General features: G+C 50.2%; 1 protein-coding gene across 3 annotated transcripts in view; it reads left to right on the forward strand.

Moving 5' to 3' along the window:
• The first annotated feature begins 3,092 nt into the window (after positions 1–3,092).
• Positions 3,093–17,205, forward strand: part of ZBTB7C (zinc finger and BTB domain containing 7C) — a 382,923-nt gene continuing 368,810 nt past the window's right edge. For 2 of the 3 annotated variants that reach the window (XM_033421371.2, XM_033421372.2), the window contains exon 1: positions 3,094–4,228. The gene's annotated coding sequence lies outside the window, so the exon portion shown is untranslated. Of the gene's footprint in view, positions 4,229–17,205 lie in introns of all 3 variants that reach the window. The other variant, XM_049697870.1, reaches the window with a different exon arrangement.

Here is a 17,205-nt window from a genome sequence, read left to right on the forward strand (position 1 = left end):
GCTGGAAAACTGGACATATACATGTAAAAGAATGAAATTAGAACATTATCTAAAACTATATACAAAAATAAACTCAAAATGGATTAAAGACCTAAATGTTAAGTCTGGATACTATAAAACTCACAGAAGAAAACATAGGCAGAACACTGTTTGACAGAAATCACAGCAATATTTTTTTGGATCTGTTTCCTGAAGCAAAGGACGTAAAAGCAAAAATAAACAAATGGCACCTAATTAAACTTAACAGCTTTTGCATAGCAGAGGAAACCATTGACAAAATGAAAAAGACAACCTTCAGAATGGAAGAAAAATTTGCAAATGATATGACCACTAAGGGGTTAATATCCAAAATATATAAACAGCTCATACAACTCAATCTCAAAAAAAAAAACAAACAACCTGAGGGCCTCTCACTGTTGTGGCCTCTCCCGTTGTGGAGCTCCGGACGCGCAGGCTCAGCGGCCATGGCTCACGGGCCTAGCCGCACCGTGGAATGTGGGACCTCCCCGGACCGGGGCACGAACCTGTGTCCCCTGCATCGGCAGGCGGACTCTCCACCACTTCGCCACCAGGGAAGCCCAGACCATTGTTTTCTTGAAATTCTCTTTAGCGTCTTTTCCTTAAAGGCTCTTACCTCTTTCCTCTTCTAGAGGCAGCGTTGCAGGATGGGCCGCTGATGGATTCCCGAACTCACAAACCTGGGTCCCAAAGGTGCCTCTGCCACTTCCCAGCTTCAGGACCTCGGTCATTACCATTGCTATTGATTTCAGACTTCTCATCTATAAATGGTCATAACAAAATGCATTGCACACAGTTGTCCTGAGGAACATATAACAATGCATGCCATGATTCTGATTCTAGAAATAGCTCTGTAAATGTTAATTCTCCCCTTTTCTTTTCTCTTGAATCAGCCTCTCACCACCCTTGGGGCATAGATAATTATTTGAACCCCATTCTCAGGTAATTTCTGAAAAATTTATTCCAATAACTAATATTGACAATTTACAATGCACAGTGCTTGATCCACAGTAGCCCCTTAATGAATGCTGTTCACGAGGTAATACTTGTCCGCACTTTTTCTCATCTGGTCATCCCAGCATCCCTAAGGTGTAGCAAAGTCCCCATTCTTATCTCCTTTTGATAGATTTGGAAATGGAGGCACTGAGGAGTTGAATAACATGCTTTTCTAGGTTACATGGCTGTTAAAGAGGGAAGTCTGGCACGAGCCAATAAATCCTATAATTTACGGCAAAGTTTACAGTTGCACTTCCATATAAACAAGTAAATTGCAAGTGAGTCTTACAAAGTGCACTGGATTTCTCTCTGTATGTGTTACCCTGCTTACTCCACCATTCTAAAATAACTTTGCATTCATTTGGTTTATCAATCTTTAATGAGCCCCTAACAGGTGCCAAGTGTGTGTTAGGCACTGAGGATACCAAGATGGGTAAGGAGCTCAAAATCTTGTTGGAAAAAAGACAACTGAATAAAAATCGTGAACATGGTGTAATAGCTGCTCTCTTTAAGAATATTCCATAATATCACTAATGCAGACCATTCTCATCCTGATTGCTCTTAAATTTATAAAACTTTTGCCTGTGGTGATTAGGTTCCGAAGACCTGTGGCTCACTGTCTAGAACATGGAACCTTCCTCCACAGCTTGTGACATGGAAAGCCATTCAGTGATCCCCAGCTATGGAACACCTGCTCTGAGCCAGCTGTACCCAGAGAAGGGAGGACAACCTTTCCTATGTAGAGGCATTTCTAATTTAGTACCCACATCCCTCTTTTCTTAAACAAAACACCCTTTTCATGGCCATGGCTGCCCTCACTCCCTGCACTGCATTCCTTTCATCTGCAGGTGTCTTGCAGGGCTCACATCCCCCAGGTACTCCCATGCTTCTGGCTTAGAAGCTTGACCACATCAGCTGGGTCAGTAGTCCTCCAAATGGCTGAAGACCCTTTAATGAAAGGAAGTGAGGCAGACAACATAATTTAGCAGGGAGACAGACAACCTAATTTGGGAGGGGCAAAGGCTCCCAGGGCTGCTTAAAGCAAGGATGTTATTTCGCTTTAGCTACTTGGAAGTCTGACATCCTGAATCTGAAAATCTTAGTTTCCACAACAGACTTCCCTAGACTTCTTCAAACTGCTTTTGAAGAGTTTGGATAAGCTGGCTGTTCAAACTGTCAAATAAATGCTGTTTTCTTATTGGGAAAAGCCAGGCCTCTCTGTCCAGTGAAACATGATGTACACAACCGTACGTTTCAGCTCACCCTTTCATGTTTGTGCCTAGATTTCCGCTGTCACATCCTATTCCAGAGCCTTTTCCCTTGTTTTCATTACACCCAAGTGGTGCCGTGCAATGTGCATTTATTACACGAACGAATGAAACGACGAAATTTTCTAGTGAGCAACACTGGTACGAAGCGCCAAGCAAAAGGTCCACAAATTTATTTTCGTGAATCCTGTAAAGGATGTCATCGAGTATCTTCAATAGTCAGAGACACTACGCAGACAGCAGCAGTCCCACTGTCCGTTCATTAGTCGGTGGCCAGAATGGAAACAGGAGGGAGAGATTCGCTTTCTCGCCTGTCCTGGGAGCCTCGCACGGCTCAGGTAAGCGCAGTCCCTGTAAGACTTTGAGGACCGAAAACTTCGCCGCCTTTGAAGAAAGAGTCCCGGAGAGGATCCGCTGACATCAGAGGGTACAGTCGCAGAGGTCGGGCAAGCCACGGCGGGCAAGGGTTTCTATGTCTGCAGGGAATGCGGAAGGCGGGAGTTGTAAAAAGGTTGAGGGCCAGTGTGCCCCGGCCTGCTGGTGGCCGGAACATCTGCCCAGGAGTCGTCTAGCCAGCGACAGTTCACGCCTTCGGTCCTGGACCGAGACCCCCTCCTCTTCCCTCGGATGGGCCCTTTGCACTGTCCATCACCGCTCGGTGCTTGCTGCGCTTCCCACCGAGACTCTCCAGCGGGTACAGTATCCGCGGAGGCGGGGCTTGGAGGGACCGGGTGGAGTCAAGTCCTTCTAGTGCCCGCCCTTTGGCTGCGTAGCTGGGTGATTGGATGCTTCTGAAGGACGCCTTCCAGGCAGTCCAGGCAAGTGACGGGTGGCCCGAGGCCGGTCCCTGGCAAGCGCTGTGCAGCTTGAGGGGTACCCTGGCCGGCGAGCGGTTGGGGGCCCTGCGCCTGAGCGGCCTCCAGGGCGGGGAGGCCCGCAGGGATTTGGGAGCCCTGGAGTGCTGCGCGCCTGCGGTTTCTCGTGTCAGAGAGGTGTCTTTCTGAGCTCTCTGGAATTCCGAGAGCATTTGGGAAACTTCTCGCCCCGACTCCTTGCCCCCTACTTTCGGTTGGAAAAGCAGTTGCTGAGTTGTTTTATTTCCTCCCCCAATCGGACTCTGTAAAAATAGCCGTGCGCCGGGGCGACCGAGCCAAGCTCTGCCGCCCCGGTGTCCTGGGCCGGGTGTGGACCTAAAAATACCCGGCGGTCTGGAGCCTGTGCTCCGGGTGCCGGCGGGTCCGGCCGGGCCGCAGAGGGCGTCTGGAGACCGGAGAAACGGCGGCCGCCTGGCCCCTCGCCTCGGCCGGGGCTGTCCCTTTAAATCCTGGAGGAGGCAAAGAGAAAAAAGAAAGAAAAAAGACGCGGAGCCCCGAGCGGAGGGTGGCTCTGCCCGGCCCCCCACTCCGCCCCCGCGCCGCGGTCTGACTGCAGCCCGCCGCCTCCGCGGGTCCTGGGCGCCCCCAGCAGCGCCGCCTCCAGCCACAGTTACTGTCAAAATAGAAATTAATTGGAGCCGAGGAGGAGGTTGAGACGCAGCAAGTGCATGTGTGGCAGGGCGGGGAGGGGGTGCAGGGGAGGGGCGGGCGCGCGAGAGAGGCGACCTCAGACATCCGGGCCCTTTAGCCCAGTGCGCACCCCGAGCCGCCGGCGCGGGCAGCGCGGGCGCCGGGCGCGGGGCGCAGGGCTGACAGCCGCGGCGCGGGAGGCGGGGCACTAGGAGGGCGGAGGCGCGGAGCGGGGAGGGAGGAGCTGCCGCGCGCCCGCCACTGCCGCTCGGCTCCACACAGCCGGCGCGGCGCAGCCCAGCCACGAGACTCTGACAGCCGAGCGGCCCGCGCAGCTCCGGCGCTCAGGGACGGACGGACCGCGGCGGCGGCGAAGGCGGACGCGAGGACAGCGGCCCGGCACCAAGTGCAGGAGGCGCGCGGGTCCGGCGGCGCGCAGAGGTGAGTGGCTTCGCGTGCCGGGCTGGGGCATCGACTGCGAGGGTCGCGGTCTCTACCGCATCTCGGCTGCTGAGGCGGGTCGGGGGTCGCGGGGCTCCCGGAGGGTGCCTCCACATCGCAGGCGCCGGGGAGCGATCTCCCGGGCTGTTGCTAGGAGGCCGGCGGTCCGCGCACCCTGGGGCGCAGGCTGGGACAGGGGCGCCCCCGGCGCGGCGGGCAGGAGGCGGGGGGCTGTGGTGGCTATTCAGGGGCTCCGTGCGGCAGCCATGCAACGGGAGGAGGCGGGAGGAGGGAGGGAGGAGGGGAGAGCCAGCGAAGAGCGAGCCAGCGAGCGGGCGCCGCGCCTCCTGGCTGGCACCGCGGCCCGGAGCGAAGTGGCGCGCGGGGCTGGAAGGGAACTTCTACGGGCACGTGCGGCCCCGGGCTCGGCGGCGCCTTTGGGCCCGGGCGGGGCGGGTCTGTCGGCAGCCACAGGTGGTTTGTGCCAAAACTTTTACCGCACTTCTGCCGGGAAGGCGCGGGAACATTTTGGAGAGTGGCGGTTTCTTGAGACGTTGGCACCCGCACTGAGGTCTTATCTTGAAGATTAGGAAAGGGACTGGAAAGTCTGGGACCCGGCATCTCGCGATGCGCCTCAAGGGCTTCGTAGCGGTCCCTGCTCGAGGTGGTGTCTTTGCAGGATCCTGAGACCCATGCTGCTGTCCACTTGGGAAGTTGCGGGAAATGGGAGCACTCAACGGTTCCTCTGTGCCTCGGGAAAGTTAAGCGAAGGCCGGCCCGGTACCTGTCGCCCACAAGGGTCAGCACAAAATCTCTTCCTAGCGACGCGCACGGGAACCGGGCGCGCCTTCGCTCATGGTGTGCGCATCTCCTGCTCCTTTGAAAGCGAATCGTCTCCAGCCACTGTGTTGCTTTGTTATTAGGGCTGCTTCTTTGATTTCATTAGGAAGAAGGCCAGGAGGAGCCAAAGAAAAGAGAAGCGGCAACAACTCCCGTTTCCTTTGAATCCAGCCGCGGGGGCTGGTACCCAAGCCGAGGTGTGGAGGGTCCAGGACCGAGGGGAGCCAGGAGTCTGTGGCTTGTGCTGCCTGCCCAGGGAGCCTCGCTGGACCATTCTCCAGGCGAGGGCTGGGGTTTCTGGGGCCTCCGGGACGGAAAGAGCGATGACAGTGGGAAGGGAAGACCCTCACAAGAGGGAGATGTGCCTTGGTCAGCTCTGGGAGGGAGGCTCTGAGAAATCCAGTGGTTTGGCCCCGTTCCTCATTGGCCAGGTTGACAAATCCAGGGCAGCGGAGGTTAGCACCACCCGGGTAGCTCCATCCCGGGCTGAAAGAAATCATTATTCCCAGAGTGGGTCTGATACCCAGGTGTTGCAAGTCGGTACAGAACTGCATGGGAGCTGGAAACACTCAGTCCTTCATTCTGGCTGGTGCTGTTCCCACTCCTTATTCCCCAGCCCCAGCAAGGACCTGAGCCGAAAGCATGTCCTTTGCTTTAAAGGAAGTCACAGAATTTTGGAGCTGAAAGAGACCCTAGAAATATTAAAGAGTGCTCGTTTTACAGAGGAGCAGATTCAGGCCCGAGGAAGGAGAGTGACCTGCCACAGTGGTTAGAGGCGCAGGGAGACTAGAAATGACATCAGCCTCCCAGACCGGGATGGAGAGAGTTCCCTCAACAAGGCCTTGTAGGGCTTGAGATCAGAAATGCCACTCCCACACCCCAAGCCCATCATGGGCTCATTATCTGGTACTTTCTACATCCATGCTTGCCAGCCCATTTCCTGTCCTCTGCCCTTGGCTTAAGAAGATCAGAGCTGTCACTGCAGATTTCCAGTCCGACACTATCCCAACTTTTCCTGCTCCCTCCTCACCCCAAGTTTCTCAAACTCCTTTTGTAACGTAATGTGGTTTGATTAGCCAAGATGAGTTTGCAGCTCGTCTCACTGTGAGGCACCCACTTTCCGTAGGATGCCAGAACTCTGTTTTCCTGGTAATTAGGTTTTACAGATATTTTTGAAAGGGAGCCCAATTCTGGATCAATCACACTTGGGCACAAATGCTGTGCTGTTGTGGATACTAAATGAGAAAGATGAGCAATTATCTGGGGGTGTTGGGATAAATGTTGTTATGGGTATTTGACACAGCTATTAGACATTAATGAGTGGGTTTTCAGTAAATGTTTTTTACGTTGTATTTTATTGAGCACACAAAGTATCTTAATTAAAAAGAACTGCGAGTTGGCCACTTAAATTTTAGCCACTTGTTTCTTACCAGTGTGTATGGGCAGGAAGCGTCTGAGTGATAAACAGAATGATTGTTAAGAGAACTTTTTTCTCCGGAACCTAAATATTCTAGGGCAATGCTTATTCTTCAGTCTAAAATGTCATGTACGGTCCAGCAGAACCGTATTAAATCAAAATAATTCTGGATGTGGTGTGTGTCAATCTGTATTAGTCAGAAACGACTTATAAGAGAGAACATTTTGTAAGTTTTATGCTTTCAAGGGCACGCAGTATCAAGAATTCAAGGCAAATGCAGTGTCACCGAGCATAATTCTTCTCTCATGAACAGATAAGAATCAATGTCCCATAGCTGCGCTTGGGGCTCCTGGAGAAGAAACCAAGATCCAGTATCTTCATGACAATACGATGTTATAGTTTGACTCTGCCTTTTCACTTTCGTTGCATGCTAATCTCATAGGTAACTCATAGTTCATAGTTCAGCTCTTAACAGATAGGGAAACCAAGGCAGAGAGAGGGGAGAATGTTATTGCTGTAACTCCATTCACTGCAGGAACATACTCTGAGCATGCAGCTTGGGGTTTCTGGGCCGACCAGGGTGAAAGAGTCCCCCTAATAATACTGTGACCCCCCCAGCCCTCTCCAGCACTGCAGTTACAAAGGGGTTTAGAGGTGTGGCAGGGTTACAGTTACAGTTCATGGGCGGCCACTCGCTCCCATGGGGGCCTGAAGGGCTGTGTTCTCCACTCCGACTGTGGGTGAGCCATTTCCCTCCCTCTTCCAGAAGGCTGTGGGAACTTGGGCGAGGAGGGACCAGCTGGCTGAGGCTGGGGCGGGGGTGTGGGATCTGTGCCTGTGGAGGGCTGAAGGAGTCCAGGCTATTTATAACCCCTCCTCCCCTCCTGGGAGGAAGAGACTCAAGGGTCTGGAACCAGGCTTGGCGCTGACTTCTCCCCAGGATGGCTGTGCCCACTGGAAGAAAACCTGCCACCCACTGCATGGCGGGGGGCTGGAGTGAACCCTGACCCGTGTGGAGGGGCCCCGCGGGGCTTGTGGCAACTTCAGCTGCTCTGGGGGATCTGGGACTCAAGCATGTCCTAGAGCCAGTGTGGGTGCTTTTTCTCAGGCACTGACCCCCCCATTTGCACAGAATGAGGCGCACCCAGAAACCTCACAGGCTAGAGCGTAAGAACCTGCTCAAGTGGGGGTAATTCGCTTCTCTGCATAATGGCAACTATGATTTTTATGCAGGAGGAGCTTCTGAAAGCCACAAATCAGACGTGGCTCCCTCTGACCACGAGCTGTGGCATCTGTTCGGTGCTGGTTGCGGAGGTCTGAGGCGTGCAGCCAGAGCTCTTTCCCTCTTCCCCACCCCTTCCCCAGACTAGTCCCCGTTGGTCCCCCTCACCTCCCACGCTTCAAGCCAACACCAAAACCCTCCTTTGTCTTCAGATACATCGTACCTGCCATCCCACCGACTACAGCTTCATTCCTGAGACTGGGCGTATTTTCTTCCTGGGTCAGTGGAGGGAGGAATGGGGGTGGGGGTGGGCCGGAAGCAGGCGGGGCACTGAGCTTGTCTCTCTGTTTAACCCCTTGGAGTGAATTAATCCACCCTTCAGAACCGTGTCAGGCGCTCACAGCTGGTGTTACCAGGAGGCCTACCTGGAGAGGTGGGTGCTGGGCAGCTCCTGGCCAACAGTGGTGCCCTGAGAGCCTGGGGCAGCTTTTGGGGGCGGGGCTTGTGTTGCTCATCGTCACACCCTCAGCGCCCACCGCAAGGCCTGGGCACGGAAGATGTCTGCTGAACGCACACCGAGGGCTGGGCATGGGTGGATGGGCGGACGGCAGTCAGGCTTGCTCCTTCGTTGCCATCAGCTGTGTTCCTTGGCGCTGTGAAGGGGGTGTTGGCAGGGCAAGGATCTAGGAGCGGAGTGTGGATGAGAAGAGATGGGGTTCCATGGGCATTTTGAGAGCCCCAAGTCAAGCTGATTGCCTGTCTGGGGTGATGGGAATCCTGTCATCAATTCGACTGATAGCGATGCATTCCTGCTCTGAGGGCTGTCACAGCACAGCCCAGCCTCGCAAAGCCACAGTGGGACTCTCCTCTAGTGAGGCAGGTGGGCCGCTCCTGTGCTACCCTCCTGTGGGATCTCTGGGGTCTGGCCCCTGCCTGCCTCTCTGACCCTCCTCCACTCCCTGTACTCCGGCCACCTGGCTCCTTTTTGGTCCTTGAACACACGGAGCTCACGTGTTTCTCCTTGTCTGTTCTCCTGTCTGCAAGGCCCTTCCTGCAAATCTTCCCACAGCTGGCTTCACCTTGTCATTAGATCTCAACCGAAACAGCCTGGTAATACGTTCGTCATGGCGTCCCAAGCTATCTGGGATAGAAACTTGATTCTCCTCCTGTCTATTGTCTGCCTCCCGCACTAGAATGTAAGCTCCAAGAAGGCAGGGAGCTTGTCTGGTTTGCTCCCCACTGTATCCCTAACCCCAGAACGGTGCCTGGCATGTGGCAGTGGCTGAGGAAATAGTGGGTGAGCTGGGGGTTGTATGAAGATGAATCAGCCAGGGGCCCTGCCCTCGGGATCTCTGTAGCTTAGAGGCGGATATAAAGCTTGTTCATACTCCCTCTGATGTGTGGCAGGAAGGGAAGCTGGCATTTGAGGGCTGTGGTCTAGCAGTGTTGGCCCTGACTCGACAAGGCTGGTTGGCTTAGGCGGAGGGGTCTTCTTTCAGGTGTTTTGTTGTGAGTTGGGGACCTTGGGAAGCTGAGCCACTTCCAGCACTGAAGTTCCTGCAGCTTGCTTGGCTGCCACCTCTCTCCCTCTCTCGTCTGTTTATTTACTTCTTTGCAGAGCAAGAGTTCCAAGCATAATGCCATCCTTGGAGAGTTAGGAATGTTGTGTTTTTCCACCAGCTCCATTCATTTGTAGCCTCCTCAGAACAGCTGTGGACAGCTGGCTGCCAGCGTGGATGTGGGGAGAGCTTCTCTTCAGGGCCAAGGGGTACACTCAGCCCCGCAGGAATGGGGAATTTCATTTGTGTTTCACACCCTGCTGATTTCCAAACCCCACTGAAATGGTGCCTGTGAAAACAGATTCCTGAGGAAATTAAAAAACTATTAGCGTTCAGTTTGCTGCTTATTTTCTGATTATAAAAGCAATAAGGGTCATGATGGAAAATTTGGAAAATATGGGAAGGTGTAAAATTAAAACAGAAAACTGCTTACAACACCCTGATTTTGGAATATTTCCTTCCAGTCTTTTTTCTGTATCCACTAACACACGCATGTGTGTGTGTGCGTGCGTGCGTGTGTGCGTGCGCATGTGCACACGCACAGAGACCTACTCACATATAAATGTATTAAGATTAAATGTTGTTTTCTACAACTTTTAAAACCCATATCATCTTTTAATAGACAGAAGGTTTCTTTTTCTTGGGAGTCTGGGAAATTCCCACTGTGAATCACTGATATTTAGAAGAAAATGTGTTTTCCAAGTCTCCTCACTGGTTGAGAATACTTCAGTTAAGCTTTACCATCCACAGTTTGAGTTAGGAAATCAGCTCTCCCTCCTGCCCACCCCCAACACTGGATGTGGTTAGAAAGGTACTTCTCACTAAGTACCTCCCTCCATGACCTTGTTAAGAGCCACTGGTATATGGTGTTGCAAGCTGTCCCTCCATGAGCGTTCTATCACGTTTACCAATACCATCATGCTCTTTAGAAACGTACTTTAATGGATGTGTTGCATTCCTTCACGTAATGTATCATACTTTATTTACCATTACAAAACACAAAACAAAACCCAGTGCCCATTAGCTACAATCATTCCTTGACCTACAAATAACAGCTGGAGAATCTTGAGAAATATGAACCAGTATCACTGGACTAGCGTGTTGAGGGCATCACCATTTGGGGAAAACCCTGCTTCTTGCAGAAGCCCAGGGGCTTTGTCTCTGTCACTGCTATGCCCATGGCGTGCAGTGGATGCTGGGGGTATATTTTGCTGAATGAGTGAAATACAGAATACTTCCTGTGGGAGGTGAGACCCTGATTAAGCCCTCTGGTGTCAAGGCTTCTTTTGAGTGTGAGTTTGCTGGAGGAGGAGTGCAGGGCCCTGGGGAGTGGTGGGGAAGAGCGTCACCTCCTGGGAAGCAGAGTAGGAAAGGGCAGCATGGGAAGCGGCTTTCTGACTTAATAGTTTTGATTGGTTTTTGGAGGAGGTGAAGTTTAGGTGGAGTCTTGATGTAAGGAGCTAGTGGCCCTTAATTCCATGGGACAGGGACTAGAGGGCACCCAGGGAGGAGCAACCTCAAGGTCAAGAGAACCTCAAGGTCAAGAGCACGGGGACAGGTTTGCCAGCCTAGGATATGGGGTGTAGCCCAACCAGGGAGTGGCTAGAGACAGAGATCCTTCGAACCAGAAGCTCCTCAGGAGCACAGAACCTACTCCCAGGGGAGGATGGGTCCCCAGGGACCACGGGGTCTCCAACCCTGCCTCAGGTATTGTCCCCATCCTGCAGATGAGGAAACTGAGACACGTGCAGGGATGGTGAAGAGCATGGGTCTGGAGCTGATCAGACCTGAACCCTATGTCTTGGCCACTTTCTGGTGGTCACCTTGGGCACATTACTTAACCTCCCTAAGCTTTAGTTTCCTTGTTTAGAAAACAGTGATAACCAACTTCATAGGGTGGTTGAGAAAATGGGATGAGATAATACACACAAAGTACTCTGCACAGCTCCTGACAAAAATGAGGGGTCCCCACATGGAAGCCACAATTATTCACGTGTTTTGTCATTTCTATTTCTAACCTGAAGGGTGAGGAGAGAGAAGACCAAGGATTCGTGTTGAAGAACGTTCAAGACTTTGTTTTCTTCCCCCTCCTCCTCCCCAAGCTACCACTATACTTCAAGGGATAAAAATCCTATAAGACAGATGACTGCTGGGAAGCCAGTGCTCACATGTAGGTAGAAGTAATGTCACTTGAGGGGTGACAGGACCCCTCTGCTTCCCTACCTCCTACAGAAGGGGAGACACACTCCTTACAGCCATCCTGAGGCTTCAGTGGCCCCGTCTCAATATTGTCGTCAGGGGCACACTGCTCAGGAATGCCTGGCGTGGTTGGTCTTTAGAATAGAGAATGGCCACACAGAGTCTGGGACACGGGACAGGTCGGTTTTGCCGACTGGGAGCTGAATGGATAAACGGCTTATGACCTGGAGCAGCACAGCCTAGTGAAGATATAATGTGAGCCACGCAGGTAATTTAAAATTTTCTAGTAGTCACATTTAAAAAAAGTAAAAAGAGATGGGTAAAATGAATTTTAGTAAGGTTTTTTGTTTAACCCAATATATCCAAAGTATTATCGTTTCAACACGTGACACCAGCCGCATTTCAAGAGCTCTGTAGTCTGGAGACAGGGCAGGGAGCCTGGGCACAGGTCAGGAGGGTCAGTCTTGGGGGAGGCTGGTACTACTTGGGGGACTCTGCATGGCCAGGGGAGGAAACGTGTCAAAAGCAAGCAATTTAGGGAAGAAGTGAAGGGTTGTGAGACCTGACTTTTATCCTGGCATGTGGAGGGCGAATTGTGTATTCCTGGGCACCATTCCACTATGGGCCTCAGTTTCCTCAACCACAAAAATGAGATTGTATTATCTCAGAGCCATTCTGGCTCTGGTGTTCTCTAATTCCTGCGAGAAAAGCATGGAAACTTAGCCACTTCCTAAGTTTGAAGTGGGTGGAGATGGGGCTTGGAGAGAGAGTCTGGGCAACAGAGAAACCTGCTGGGCACCACGTTTTAAAGCATCTCATTGGAAAGTTCTGCCTGGACAGTTTAGAGAGACATACACGCCTCCCTAAGCCTCTCCAAGAATGGACAATATCCAGTCACTGCCATTAAGTTACATTTATTTAAAAGTATGTTTTGGGGATGCAGCGGGGCCTCCGTTAACTTTTATTGTTAAAAAGTGACATGTTTTCATTGTCTTTAAATCCTGAAGCTGCCTGTTGTTCCTGGTCATCCCAGATGGCTGTGAATGGCAGCCATAAAAGAGGGGAGGGGCCCTGCAGGAAATATTAGAACAAAAAAGGAAATATTTCAGCTCTGTCATAAATGGGCACTTGGCCTGTCCAGAGAGGATGTGGGAAGAGAGAGGAAAAAAGCAGCAGGTGTGTTTGGAGGGAAGGGTGTGTCTGCAAATGTATTTTAAGCTCCTGAAGTCAGAGGCGCTGGTTTCATTGCACTCTGGTGAGGAGGATTTGAGGTTTTTATCTCCCTGCCACAGACTTCTATGGGGGGAAGGAAACTCTCTCTCCTTTCTAAGGAGTGTTTCTTCTTTTTAAATTAGGTTGTCACTAAGTAACTAGCTGTGTCTACCTGGGGATCCCCTGTTCCCACACAGGAAAGGGCCTATGTGCTCTAAGAGCTGGTCCAAACACGCCATTCACGGAGGAGGAAACTGAGGGTCAGAGAGGCCCCGCCACTCTCTGAGGTCCCCCCGGGAGGCAGGGAGGAGCCCAGGCCAGTGCCAGTGGCTGCCACGTGTCCTTTCAGCCACACAAGGGTGCCTCCTGGGTTTTTGCTTTCTGCGCAGTTAACAGATGACTCAACCAGGCTGCCCTGAATCATTTTTAAATGAGGATTTCTCTTTTATGTTTTCCTAAACTAGATTTTTTATTACTTTTCCACGCATTGTTTGCTTTGAATTTCTAATTTAATTTTTTCGAATAGGTCAATACTTACATGGTTTAAAATTCAAAAGGTACAAAAGGGTATTAAGTAAACTGGCTTTCTCTCACCTCGTCTCTTAGTTCCCTTATCCCTAGGCAACCACTGCTACTGGTCTCTTCAGTTTAAAGATACTGAATGCACAAACTGGAAAATATGTATATGTGTGTGTATGTATACATACATGTGCATGGGTATTTAAAGATTTTTTTACCCAAATGGAAGCATACCATACACATTACATTTCACTTTACATTTTCCACTGAACAGTAAGTCTTGACTATAAAGAACTTCTTTGTTCTGTTTTGCTTGTTTGTTTTGACTGCGTAAATTCCATTGTATGGCTGTACCTTGGCTTATTTAACCAGTCCCTTATAGATGGATATTTTGCTTGTTCCCAGTCTTTTGCTTATCCAATACTCTTGGTTTTTACCCAATGATTTTTTTAAAGTGAACGCTATTTATTTATTTTGGCTGTGTTGGGTCTTCGTTTCTGTGCGAGGGCTTTCTCTAGTTGCGGCGAGCGGGGGCCACTCTTCATCGCGGTGCGCGGGCCTCTCACTGTCGCGGCCTCTCTTGTTGCGGAGCACAAGCTCCAGACGCGCAGGCTCAGTAGTTGTGGCTCACGGGCCTAGTTGCTCTGCGGCATGTGGGATCCTCCCAGACCAGGGCTCGAACCCGTGTCCCCTGCATTAGCAGGCAGATTCTCAACCACTACGCCACCAGGGAAGCCATACCCAATGATTTTTTTTTTTTTTTTTTTTTAATGAAAGCAAACCTTGAGTTTTCTGAATACAAACTGATAGCCTTCTAAGCTTGCTGATTTATTGTTCACAAGGTGCTTCAAAGCATAAAATTGCTTAATTGTTTAAAGATTAAGAGCAGAATAAACAATTTTTTGCATTGAACTTCCTGGAAAACAAATGCTATGGTCGACATTATTAAACCAATGTTTCTTGAGTTCCTACTGTGTGCTGTGCCAGGCAATGGGTGCAGGTGGGGAAGCAAAGAAGGAGGCTTGTAGGACAGCACTCCTGTTCTCGGCCTGGAGTCGGGGGCGGGGGTGATTTTGATGGAGGAAGAGAACAGTTAAAGCAGCACTGGGGGCGGCCTAGGTGAAGGGAAATAAAAGCCACAGAGGGGATGCTAGGGCCTTTGACTGGGGGTGGGGTGCAGGGTGTCAGGGAGGGGCTCTGGGCTGACTGGCTGGATGTGAGCAGTGAGGTTTCCTGCCCGCAGCTCACGGCACCATGTCCTTGGTCCCCCTCATCTGCCTCTCTTGGTCACTGTCCATCTGCAGAGTCCTCCATAGGGCTGGGTCTGGGGCCCCGGCTCAGCCAGGTAGACTCTGTGCCCTTGCTGTGCTCCTTCTGAGCTTGAGGGGCTTTGAAACCGCTCTTTATCCCAGGAAGACAGAGCTGTCTTCAGTCTGGAGAGCAAGACTGTCCCTCAGGCCAATACCTTCTCAGCAAATGGGCAGTGATGGCAGCGCAGCCCCATGGACAGACAGGATTGGGGTCAGTGGAGAGAAATCAATCCTACTATGTTGAAGGAGGCACCCTCAACCCGCTTGAACTGGAGTCGCCTGGGCCGTCCCTGTGTGTGTGCAGCTCTATGTTCCCCTCCCGGATTGAGGGGCATCTCCTTTCAGGACCACTGGCCCCAGTCCTTTCAGCCTGCCCTCTTGGAGGCCCAGAAAGCTTTCCAGAAGCAGCCCACAGCCTGAGTGTAGGCCTCTATCGGTGGGGTCGAAGGCAACCAACTGGAGTAGCTGAGGAGTTCCAGACTGGCCCTAGAAACTGCCCATCACAAAGAATTTTTGCTTGTGTGTGGGGTGGGGGAGGGAAGCTGGGATCCCACCGAGAACACAAGGTGCATTGGAGCTCCCCCTGTGTCTCCAGCCTGGGCTAAGTTCTGCAGAGCATCAGAAGAAGCCCAAGACATGGTCTTGGCCTCAAGATCCGAAAACCTGGCTGGGAAAATGGTGATGTATATAAGATATACATATACATAAGGATAAGATATACTTATACATATAAGATATACAAGCCTAATGCTGAAGAGCTAAATGATGTAGTATATCTTGTAAGAGCTGTAAGACTTTAAGGAAAAGAGAGGTTGTATGCCTGGGGTCGACAGGGTGTGAGACTTCAGACGGACCTCAGAAAGGGAGCGTGGTAGGAGGACGGGCACTGACATCAATTTAGCGACTGCTACATGTCAGGCACTGCCCGGGTGTGATATGCCCATTCAATCCCACAGCAGCTTTTAGTTAGACGTTATTATTCCCATTTAACAGAGCTCAGATTTCAGAGCCCCACTGCACCTAGATTGACACTGAGGTTCCTAGAGATTATTCAGGGAGAGAGGAACAGCTTGTGCAAAGGAATGGCGGGATGAGTGTGCCCTGTGTCACGCTCCACCAAGAAGTCACCTCTTAGCAGAAAAGCGTGTGTAGGAAGTAGGAGGAAGTACATTTGATTAAGCGGGTCAGGCTTGGAGGATTAATTGCAGTAAATCTTTTATTTATTTTTGAATTTTACTTTTTTTTTTATACAGCAGGTTCTTATTAGTTATCCATTTTATACATATTAGTGTATATATGTCAATCCCAATCTCCCAATTCATCACATTCCACCCCCCCCCACGCCCCGTCACTTTCCCCCCTTGATGTCCATACGTTTGTTCTCTACATGTGTGTCTCTGTTTCTGCCCTGCAAACCAGTTCATCTACACCATTTTTCTAGGTTCCACATATGTGTTTTAATATATTTGTTTTTCTCTTTCTGACTTACTTCACTCTGTATGACAGTCACTAGATCCATCCACATCTCTACAAATGACCCAATTTCATTCCTTTTTATGGCTGAGTAATATTCCATTGTATATACGTACCACATCTTCTTTATCCATTCGTCTGTCAGTGGGCATTTAGGTTGCTTCCATGACCTGGCTATTGTAAATACTGCTGTAATGAACATTGGGGTGCATGTGTCTTTTTGAATTGTGGTTTTCTCTGGGTATATGCCCAGTAGTGGGATTGCTGGGTCATACATGGTAATTCTGTTTATAGCTTTTTAAAGAACCTCCATACTGTTCTCCATAGCGGCTGTATCAATTTACATTCCCACCAACAGTGCAAAAGGATTCCCTTTTCTTCAAACCCTCTCTAGCATTTGTTTTTTGTAGATTTTCTGATGAAGCCCATTCTAACTGGTGTGAGGTGATACCTCATTGTAGTTTTGATTTGCATTTCTCTAATAATTAGTGATGTTGAGCATCCTTTCATGTGTTTGTTGGCAGTCTCTATATCTTCTTTGGAGAAATATCTATTTAGGTCTTCTGCCCATTTTTGGATTGGGTTGTTTGTTTTTTTTTGATATTGAGCTGCATGAGCTGCTTGTAAATTTTGAAGATTAGTTCTTTGTCAGTTGCTTCATTTGCAAATATTTTCGCCCATTCTTAGGGTTGTCTTTTCATCTTGTTTGTAGTTTCTTTGCTTTGCAAAAGGTAGGTCCTATTTGTTTGTTTTTGTTTTTATTTCCATTACTCTAGGAGGTGGATCAAAAAAGATCTTGCTGTGATTTATGTCAAAGAGTGTCCTTCCTATGTTTTCCTCTAAGAGTTTTATATTGTCCAGTCTTACATTTAGGTCTCTAATCCATTTTGAGTTTATTTTTGTGTATGGTGTTAGGGAGTGTTCTAATTTCATTCTTTTCCATGTAGCTGTCCAGTTTTCCCAGCACCACTCATCGAAGAGACTGTCTTTTCTCCATTCTATATCCTTGCCTCCTTTGTCATAGATTAGTTGACCATAGGTGTGTGGGTTTATCTCTGGGCTTTCTATCCTGTTCCATTGATCTATATTTCTGTTTTTGTGCCAGTACCATATTGTCTTGATTACTGTAGCCTTGTAATATAGTCTGAAGTCAGGGAGTCTGAGTCCTCCAGCTCCATTTTTTTTTCCCTCCAGACTACTTTGGCTATTTGGGGTCTTTTGTGTCT

The sequence above is a fragment of the Orcinus orca genome, chromosome 15 (assembly GCF_937001465.1).
Source record: "Orcinus orca chromosome 15, mOrcOrc1.1, whole genome shotgun sequence".
In the NCBI taxonomy this organism is placed as follows: Eukaryota; Metazoa; Chordata; class Mammalia; order Artiodactyla; family Delphinidae; genus Orcinus; species Orcinus orca.